We start from the raw sequence: 10,848 nt of genomic DNA, 5'->3' as shown, positions 1-10,848 counted from the left end.
TTCTAAGTCGGAATGGTGTGTGACTTGAAGGGGAACGTGCAGGTGGTGTTGCTCCCATATACCTGCTGCTCTTGTCCTTCTAGGTGGTAGAGGTCGCGGGTTTGGGAGGTGCTGTCGAAGAAGCCTTGGCGAGTTGCTGCAGTGCATCCTGTGGATAGTACACATTGCAGCTACAGTGAGCCGGTGGTGAAGGGAGTAAATGTTTAGGGTTGTGGATGGGGTTCCAATCAAGCGGGCTGCGTTATCTTGGATGGTGTCGAGCTTCTTGAGTGTTGTTGGAGCTGCACTCATCCAGTCAAATGTTTTGACCCAGCAACGATGAAAGAAAAGCTATGGGAGTCAAGAGATGAGGTGCTCGCTGCAGAACACCCAGCCTCTGACCTGCTCTAGGAGCCACAGCATTGATGGGACTGATTCACTTGAGTTTCTGATCATGGTGACCCCCCAGGATGTGGATGGTGGGGGACTCAGTGATGGTAATCCTATTGAATCTCAAGGGGCGGTGGTTAGTCTCTCCCTTGCTAGAGATGGCCATTGCCCAGTACTGGTGTGGCCCGAATGTTACTTGCCACTTATCAGCCCAAGCCTGGACGTTGTCCAAGTCTTGCTGCATGCGGATTGGACTGCTTCATTATCTGAGGAATTGTGAATGGAACTGGACATTGTGCAATCATCAGTGAACAGCCTCACTTCTGACCTTATGATGGAGGGAAGTTCATGAATGAAGCACCTGAAGATAGTTGGACCGAGGATGCTGCCCTGAAGAACTCCTGCAGCGTTTTCCTGAGACTGAGATGATTTGCCTCCAACAACACAACTATTTTCCTTTGTGCCAGGTATGACTCCAGCCACTGGAGAGTTTTCCCCTAATGTCGACTATCCTCAGGTTTACTAGGGCTCCTTGGTGCCACACTCATCAAATGCTGTCTTGAAGTTAATGGCAGTTACTCACACCTCACCTCGCAAATTCAGCTTGTGTCCATGCTTGGACCATGGGTGCAGTAAGGTCTGGAACTGAGTGGTCCTGGCAGCACCCAAACTGAGCAGGTGGTTAATGGACCACTCCTTCCATCACTTTGCTGATGATTGGGAATAGGCTGATGGGGCAATAATTGGCCTGATTGCTATTGTCCTGCTTTTTCTCATGGGAAATGGTTCAATATGTGGTGGGGGGGTGGTTTCTGTTACTGGCTGATTGATTCTCCTTTGTCCTTCAGTGTGATTTCTCTGCACTTACACAGCTGGTTGATGACCAAAGCTGCCCCTCGGAGGTGGTCGGTCAGCAATGAATCTGGGAGTTTGACAAATAACTTGGAATTGAAGAGGGCACCAAATTATAAACAATATTAAAAGGAACAACAGCAGCCAGGACTCCTCTATCGGGGGCAGTCAGATCTGCCAGGGTCGGAGCTAAATGTCTGGTTAACGTGTGGGTGGACGATCAGGTGGCTCCCCAACATATTTGGGGAATGTCAAGGAGGTCCATCCCCCGGTGAAAACCAGGGACTATCTGTCACAGGATGACAAGTGGTGATACATTGAACTGGGCACCTGGAAAGAGCCATTGGTTAGACTCATCGGACAAAACCAAATAATGTGAACAGTGAATGTAAAATACGAAACAGAAAATGACAAAGCAAACCTCACTGTTGGAATTAACGGAGCTGAATAATTCTGAATAAAGAAGCTCCACCTCACAATGCAGCAGTGTGGGTGGGAGAACTCGTGTGGGGCATTGGGGGGAGTCTATCAAAATCCCAATACTGGCACACGCACATGGTTAAATCCAGTGTGTACTTCATGGAACGCTCAAATTAAAGTTAAAAATAGAGTTAAGCACATCTCACTGTTTGATGTCTGTAAAGGTAACAGAACCTTTCAGAAAGAAGCTCTGTTTCATTTCTTCAAAAAAAAAATTTGCATTAGCCCACGTGTGTTATACCATCCGATGTAAAAGAACTTCCTGTAAAAGGAACGATTGTCTTGGTTCAAGTCCTTCATGAATTCCCTGACACGGCTGCCATACTCTTGGTTGTCATGTTGGAAAGTCCTGCAAAACAGATAAGAATAAAGATACTTTATATTTTTATTTCAAAAGATATTGAAAGGGAGATGGTCTCATCACTCCCTCTGGACTTGGTACACAGGGACACAGAAATACCCCCAAGTAATGAAAATCAAAGGATGCTCACCATTGGGAGGCCTCTGAATTCCCCCTCCCTCAGTCCCTTTATTCCCCCACCCTCATAAACCTGATGACCCTTCCCTCAGAAGGACTTAAGGGTCACAGCTTTGGTGACCTCCCTCCTGTCTGCAACTTCTGCCCTCTGTTATTTGCAGCCTTCTCCTCCAAGCCGACACGAGAAGGATCCATGAAAACAAGAAATAGATGCTGAGAGGGTGTGATGGTGTGGTTATAGTACTAGACTAGTAGTCCTTGCTGTAATGAGTTCAAATCCCAGTTTGGCAAATTGTGGAACTGAATGTAGTAAATCTGGTACAAGGCACAGGGGAAAAAATGACCATGAAAGTTTCCCGATTTTTGTTAAGACATAACGGGGGTTAAATTGGACAAGGCCAATAATTGGGTCTGAGTAGTGCGATCCACGACTAACCCGCGCCCGGTGATTCCTGCGCAGGCAGGACGAGACATTCGTCAGGCCTGAGTACTGACCTGACAGCAGCGTTAAAAACCAGGCCTGATATGAGGATTCAAGGAAATGTGCACTTTCCACCAGCAGGGGGAGCCTGAATGTCTAATGGAGGATGTCTCTGAAAATCTCTTGAAGGAAGCTGATACTTGTTATTTGCTGAGAATAACAGTCTGCTCTCTGCACGGAGTCTGAACGGAGATCGGATATCGCACACGTAAAGCACAGATGCAGGTCCCATCCTTATGTTTACAAACTGATGAGTTATGTTAAAACATTGAATAAATGGTACGTACTACTAAATCCCACATCCTCCAATCTGCACACCAGACCTCACCAATCTGCCGACCTGAGTTTATACCAGGCCTGTGAGAGTGTGTGACCAAGGTTCTCTGCTGATGCACTAGAGGCCTTGGTGCAAGAGGTGGACAGAAGGAGGGACATCCTATATCCGCAGGAGGGCAAGAGCCCCTCTGGACAAATGCTCAAACGGCAGTGGGAGGCAGTGGTGGACGAAGTCAATGCCAGGCGCATAGCACCACGAACATGGATGCAGTGCAGGAAGAAGTTCAATGCTTTGACATGAGTGGTGAAAGTGAGTGAGTTCAGTTGTCAAGTGGCCTCTCCGACCAACTGCACCACAAGCCACATCTACTGCTCCACTCACTACACCCCCCATCACCCACATACCAACAAACTCTTTCAATCAGTACTCAACTCTTCCAATCAGATGCTTCCTCTCATCCTTACACATTACCACTGTTACAAGCCGCCTACCCACAACTCACAAGCCACTCACACCCTAACCCTAACCCTAATGCACTGACAGCTATTCAACCATGACTGGCATATCACCCAGGCACACGTCCCTCTTTCTTGCAGGAGAAGGTGGCACATAACAGGAGGCAGCAAGTGGCAGTGACATTTAGGCCCTCAAGCCTGTACCGCCTTTCAATGCTATCATGGTGGACCTGTGACCTAACTCCATATACCCGCCTTAGCCCCAAATCCCATAGTACCCTTGGTTCACAGAAATCTATCAATCTCAGATTTAAAATTCACAATTGAGCTCGCATCAACTGCATGAACTTCTTCCTGCACTGCATCTATATTCGTGGTGCTATCCACCTGGCATTGATTTCGTCCCCAGCTGCCTCCCACTGACCTTTGAGAATATGTCTGGAGGGCCTTTTGCCCCGCCTGAGGATATAGGATGTCCCTCCTTCTGTCCACATCTTGCACCAAGTGCATCAGCAGAGAACCTTTTTGCATGCACTCTCGCAGGCCTGGTACAAACTCAGATCAGCAGATTGTAGAAGAGCGCTCCAAACTTCTCCCACACTTTGCGTGTAGAAGCGTTTCCTAACTTCACTCCTGCTCTTCCTGGCTCTAAATGTTAGGCTATGTCCCCTAGTCCTAGTATTCAAGTGTAGGAAACCTCCAAAAACAGTTACAAATGCATCAGCAACTAGAAGCAATAATCCAGCAATTAACCTGTAAACCGTCCAAGGTCCCTTTCAATAGCACTGATGGGGGGGTCCTCCAGGCACTCTAAGATATGTTCAGATGGTCGCGGTTAAGACCTTGCGTTGAGTTGAGCGTTAAGTCCCAAAATGGTGTCTATCACTTTAAATTAACGTTGCACATTGATTGCCCATTTTCTCCTTACTTTACATGCAGCCGGCATTCAGTATTCGCACATGCGCTACTACCTTTGCCAAGATAGCGCCCGACGCACGTCACGCTAGAAACGCGCGTGCGCAGCCAAGACACCATTTTGGCACTTCGAGAGGCCGCGTAGCGCCGAAACAACGGGCGCTGGACGGCCCAATTTCTTGCCCACGGAGCTCACCAATGTCCTTCAGGGATGGGAACCTGTCATCTCCATCAGGTGGGTAAAATGGTCAAAGAATTCACTAAGTTGGATACAGGGAAACAATTTCCTCTGGTGGGGGAATCCAGAACTAGAGGACATCATTTTAAAATTAGAGCTCGGTTATTTAGGAGTGAAATCAGGAAGCACTTTTTCACACAAAATATAGTGGAAATCTGGCACTCTCGCCCCAAATGGCAGTGGATTCTGGGCCAATTGAAACTTTCAAAACTGAGATTGATGGGTTTTTGTTGGTTTGGGGAACAATATTGAAGAAAGGTGGGAAAATGGAGTTGAGGTACAGATCAGGCATGATCTAATTGAATGGCAGAACAGGCTTGAGGGGCTGAATGACCAGCGCCTGTTCAATTATTACTGGAAGATGAGTTCTACTAAAGTTACCAGGACAACAGCCACCTGATGTGAGTGTGTGAACATGGAGCTATGAGACCCTTGGGCTGACATATCCCTGGTGCTTTATACTTAATCGATTAATTGCCAACATAGGCAGCACTGTGATATGGTCACATGGCCCAGAGAAACAGAAGTTAATGAGCTTGTCTGGGCATTTACAGAGATCGGCAGTTGGCAAAGTGCCCTGCATTGCCCCTCTGTGATGCTGCACCAAGTGATGAGCAATAAAGAAGCTTGGAAAGACAACCTTTGAAAGTGATGTCACCAGTTCACACACTTACATTCACAGAAACCAAAGATTTTCTTCCTCACTTACTCCCAGGTTGTGACCACAGGTCGGATTGCATTGATGCACTGTGTCATCTCCAACCATGGTGCTCTGGCAATTCTCTTTATTACTGGGAGATCTGTCCTCGAAATAAAGTCTCCCTTCACTGGAGGCCAACCAGCACATGATCACTGAGTGGGGTCATTCTGCAGCCGCCTAAAATGCAACTTCAACGGCAGCGAGCAGCTCTGAAAGAGCTGTTGTAATTGTTGTATTAATTATAATCACACAACTCTACCAAATACTGCGAATCCTTATAATAATTTATACCCAGTCTTCATTTCTATCTCACAAAACTCCTCATGCATCACATTCTGTAGTTTTATAATAAACACTGCCACTTTCATTGATCTTTTTCTATAAGGGCCAATGCCCTGATTGGGAGGTATTGGAGTGAATCGGTGCTCACAGGGAGCACTCGTTAGGATATCACAGGCCCAAAGCTCCAGATTTTCTGTCAATAATTTAAAATGGACAGAAAAATCAAGCCCTGAGGGCCCTTTACCTCCTAAACCCACTCCCTCCGATCTCCACTCCTCAGAGGGAATGGCCGATCGTGGAATCTCCACTGACGATAAAATAACACCACAGCTCCTATCGAAAGGTGTGCTGACAGAGAGGACGCTGTCTACATTGGGGTTCATGGTGTGTAGTGACCCTCATTGACAGTGTGAGTTGGTGAATGTGGAGTGAGGAAATGACTGGGCCCAGCTCTGATGCTCTCTCTGATCAGTAAATCACACTGACGTTCATCGCCCAGACACATATGTGGAAAATATCCCCTCCACAGGGCACTGGAGGGTGGGCGGTAACACTGGAAGCGTGTAATTCATGACTCTGATCAGAAGAGAGCAGATAAAGGGACATTTAAAATAATTACAGTAGAATAGAACATCTAAAATCTCAATGAAATGATGTTAGATTTTGGGTGCGGAACTGATCAGAGAAAGTGAAAGTGTTTCCCAAAAATACAGAATGTGGTGCGTGTGAGAATATCTGAAATACAGGAGCCGGCCCCATTATTGTTACAATAGAGGAGTCTAATACTAATGGGACAATCCAGCAGAGAAAAGCCCAACTACTTTAGTTACAAGGTATGGATTTCACATCCTGGGATCGTGTCCCGAGGAATTGTGGGTCCGCCATGTCCAGTGCTCCAGATGAACCTGAGTAATGTGAGTGTGGAGGTCCAGCCGTGTCCTCAGAAGAAGGAACTGAAGGATGTGAGACATGAACAACCTCATTACATGATCAATGTTGGCCAACGTCCCCACCTGACTGGACCAGCCCGTTAATCACAGTCTTACTACAGGTTGAGTGATGTTGGCAAGACAGGAAATGTAAAGAAATATCAGTCACAACAAACCATCAACTGAACTGACCTGAAGTAAAAATTAAAAGGAGGAAAAGTCGTTGTTTGAACTGTTGGATCTTTTGGTTCAGGTGGACTGTGGACCGAAAATGGTAAATAAAGATAGACCTGGAATTCCCGTTGTATTTTGCCGTTCATCAATGATCCTTTTATCCCCCAAGGAGCAGAGACAGGAACAATTGTTTCTGCAGACAAAGAAAAACACTGTTATAGCATTCTACTAGCAGATCACCTGTGGCATTGCTCATGGTGAGTCAGGAGTTACAGGACGGGGCAGGGTGAAGATACTCACATGGTACCTTATCAAATGCATTTTAAAATCCATATCAACCACATCCACTGCATTTCCTTCATCCGTCTTCTCTGTTATTACTTCAAAGACGGTTGGTCAGGTTTGACCTGCCATTTAGAAACCTGTGCTGACTGGCCCTGATTAAATTATGAATCTCCAAATATGGAGTCATTTCTTCCTGTATTATAGACTCCAGGTCCCAGAGCCAGCGTTGAACGAGGACATTGAGTGAGATGAGTGAGACGATACTGTTGACATTGAGGATAGTGAGGAAGAGGGAGGGCTCCAACACCAGCTCATAGCCAGAGTCATTGAGCAGCAGCTCATTGAAGTGTGTTTCAGCTGAACAAATCCTGCATTAACAGTCATGACCAACAATCCCAGTCCTTCCACCCTCCAATAAACTACATCTGCCCAAACACCAACATTGATCTTCATGTCACCTGACATTGCAGGGTCACCAGCTACTACAGGAACACACTGCACACAAAGATTTCAAAAAGATTTAGCATTTGACTGTCTTAGACAAATGTCTACAAACTAATTATCACCCAGGTGTGAGCCTATACTGCCTTTCTTAAATGTCACCTGACCTATTCTACTACTCCTACGAGATGTGCTTCCAGTGGCTTCAACATGGCAGGTGGAAAGTTGCTGTGGACTCCCTGAGCCAAGAATTCCCACCGAGTCTCAAACAGGACATGGTGGTTGAGTGGTATCCTGTACATTGAGAGAGATGAGATGTATCGGCCTCCACAAGGTCCATGTGGGCTCCACCAGAGGAGTCCATTCCTGGGAAGGATACGGTGGTGTAGTGGGGCTGTTAGTAGGCTAGTGATCCAGAGCCTTGGGCTAATAATCGGGAGGACGTGATCTCATATCCCACTATTGAAGTTTGAGAATTTGAATTCATTGTTTAAAATTTGGAAATAAAAAAGCTGGAATTAGATGAAGTGACCATGAATTGTTGTAAAAATCCAACTGGTTTGCTAATATCCTTTAGGGAAAGAAATCTGCTGTCCTTCCCCTGTCTCAGATATCTGTGACTCCAGTCCCACACCAATGTGGTTGACTCTTAACTGCCCTTTGAATTTGCGTAGAAAGCCACACAGTTTAATGAAACTGGGGATCGGCAAGAAATACCAGCCTTACCCGAGATGCCCGAGAACTAACAATAAAAAAGGGGCCAGCACTCCCAAACACAACAATTTCTTTATACATAGAAATACATAGAATGTACAGCACAAGGACAGGCTCGTCGGCCCAACAGGTCCATGCAGGTGTTTATGATCCACACGAGCCTCCTCCCTCCCCACTTCATCTAATCCTATCAGCAAATCCTTCTATTTCTTCCTCCCTCATGTGTTTATCTCGCTTCCCCTTAAATGCATCGATGCTTGTCACCTCAACTACTCCTTGTGGTAGCGAGTTCCACATTCCAACCACTCTCTGGGTAAAGAGGTTTCTCCTGAATTCCCTATTGGATTTATTAGTAACTATCTTATATTTATGGCCTCTGGTTCTGGTCTCTCCCGCAAGACGAAACACCTTCTCACGGTCCACCCTAACCCTTTCATCATCATAAAGATCTCTATCTGGTCACCCCTCAGTCTTCTCTTTCCGAGAGAAAAGAGCCCATGACTGCTCAATCTTTCTTGACCTCTCAGATCTGGTATCATCCTAGTAAATCTTTTCTGCACCTTCTTCAGTCCCTCGCTATCCTTTTTATAAAATGGAGACCAGAACTGTTCACAGTACTTCAAGTGTGGTCTAACTAAGGTTCTATACGAATTTAACATAACTTCTCTGCTTTTCAGTTCTATCACTCTGGAAATGAACCCCGGTGTTTGGTTTGCTTTTTTTGTAACCGTATTAAGCTGCGTCGACAATTTTAGTGACTTGCGTATCTGTACCCCCAGATTCCTCTCCTCCTCTACCCCATTTAGAATCTTATTCTCCAAGCAGTATGTAGCTCCCTTCGTCTTCCTACCAAAATGTAATTCCTCACACTTATCTATATTCATTTGCTAATTACATGCCCATTCTGCAACTTTATTAATGTCTTCCTGTATTTTTTCGCACTCCTCTTTGGTATTAACCATGCCCCCCAATTTGATGTCGTCCCCAAATTTTGAAATTGTACATCCACTTCCCCAATCCAAATCATTTATGTAAATGGTGAACAACAGTGGTCCCAGCACCGATCCTTGTGGAACACCACTTCCCACCTTTTGAAAAGAATTACACCATGGGTGGCCCCCCCACAATTGGGGCCTGATTGAAGCCATGACTGGGGTTGAGCACAAGGGCTTGGCATCCCACCCCTCCATGTGGGGCGGCTGCCCAGATTCTGGTCACACAGGGCTAGATGGGCACCAATGAAGCACCTCAATTGGTACATCTGCCCAATGGTCCCCAACAAATGAGGACCCCTCCCATTGACCCCTCCAAGCTCTAGCAGGGGTGAGAGTTGGAGGGCTCCAGGGTGCAGAATCCCAGCTCAACCACCTGGAATGCCAAACATGGAATTCTGGGGCCAATGTATCTCTCTATACAGGAGTTTCAAATAAACAGGTCAAACAGCGAAGCCTTGCTTTACATTCTGTGCTGTTACATTGAAGGAACATCGAAAGTACCTGCAGCATTCGATAAATTTGAATATTTCAAAAGTTTTTCCAGGCCGGTCTTTAATGCAGTCTTCATATCCGTCCCACTAACATCTGTTTCAACCCACTGGAGGGTTGGAAATTCCATCTCTTCATAATTCTAAGGTAACAAGAGGAAAGATATTACCACATGGCACAACTGTACAGTTACTGAAACACATCTATGTTGAGAGGACTATCCCAGGGGCCCAGGTGTGGCAGCAGTATTCATGTTCTGGATGGACTGGGCTTTAAGGAGAGTTAAGAGCTTTTGATGGGACTCCTGGCATCAACACTTCCTGATTCACTTTCCTTTCTCTCTCACTCTTTCACCCTTGGTGCTGTCCTGCACTATGGGCCTTCGTCCTTCCCTTTAGGTTTTCAGTAAACATCGAGAACATTATTAAAAGCTTTCCACACTGAATGGGTGCTCATGACCACGGCCAGGATTTTAGCCCAAAGACGGGAAGGGGGCGGGGGGGGTCGAATTGAGGATGGGAAATCCAGAAGTATGGGTTTTCCCTGGAGTGATTTCGATTTTGACATAAGGACGGACGCCTTTAATTTTTTTTTGCTGCCCGACTGGCCCGACTGATTGACAGGCTGGTCTCAGTGGGACGGGAGCAGAGCAAAGAAGAGGACCTCATCAGATAAGTGTTCAGGTAAGTCATAGATTGTATGGATGGGGGGGGCAGGTGATGGGGGGCATGTGGGGACATGGAATCATTGATGGGCATGGGGGCATCGATGGGCATGGGGGCATCAGGGTGCATGGTGGCATTAGGGGTTTGGGGGCATGGGTGGGCATGAGGGTATCGGCAGGCATGAGGGTCAGCTGGGGGGGTCGTCAGTCATCGGGGGGGTCAGTCATCAGAGGTCAGTCTTCGGGTGGGCAGTCAGTTATCGGTGGGGAGATCGGGGGTCATGTGGGGATCAGTAATTGGGGGGGTCAGTCACAGGGGGTCAGTCATTGGGGGGTCAATCATCGGGCGTCAGTCATCGGGGGGGATCGGGGGTCATGGGGGGGTGATTGTTTGTCAGTCACTGGGGTGGGGTCAGTCACGGAGGGCTGCGGTCGGGATGAGGGGTCATCACGGGGGTCGTAATCATTGTGGGGGTCTTGCGATCATTGGGGGGAGGTCGCTGCAGGTAGTCGTGCAGGTAGTTCTGCTCCTCTGGGCCCACAAGCAGTGCCTCTCAAGCGGCATGAAGGAGAACGCCTGGGAATCCCGGCTCACACAGGTTGAAATCCCACAGCCTCCTTGAAAGGTTT

General features: G+C 47.0%; 1 long non-coding RNA gene across 1 annotated transcript; it reads right to left on the bottom strand.

Moving 5' to 3' along the window:
• Window positions 1-750: 750 nt before the first annotated feature.
• LOC137321528 (uncharacterized) lies at window positions 751-9,677 on the bottom strand. Its single transcript, XR_010962846.1, has 3 exons — window positions 9,567-9,677; window positions 6,649-6,823; window positions 751-2,050 (listed from the first exon to the last, which is right to left on the bottom strand). It is a non-coding gene; the product is annotated as an uncharacterized lncRNA (long non-coding RNA).
• Between the last annotated feature and the right edge of the window lie 1,171 nt (window positions 9,678-10,848).

The sequence above is a fragment of the Heptranchias perlo genome, chromosome 5 (assembly GCF_035084215.1).
Source record: "Heptranchias perlo isolate sHepPer1 chromosome 5, sHepPer1.hap1, whole genome shotgun sequence".
In the NCBI taxonomy this organism is placed as follows: Eukaryota; Metazoa; Chordata; class Chondrichthyes; order Hexanchiformes; family Hexanchidae; genus Heptranchias; species Heptranchias perlo.
This window is presented reverse-complemented; position numbering and strand designations above follow the sequence as displayed.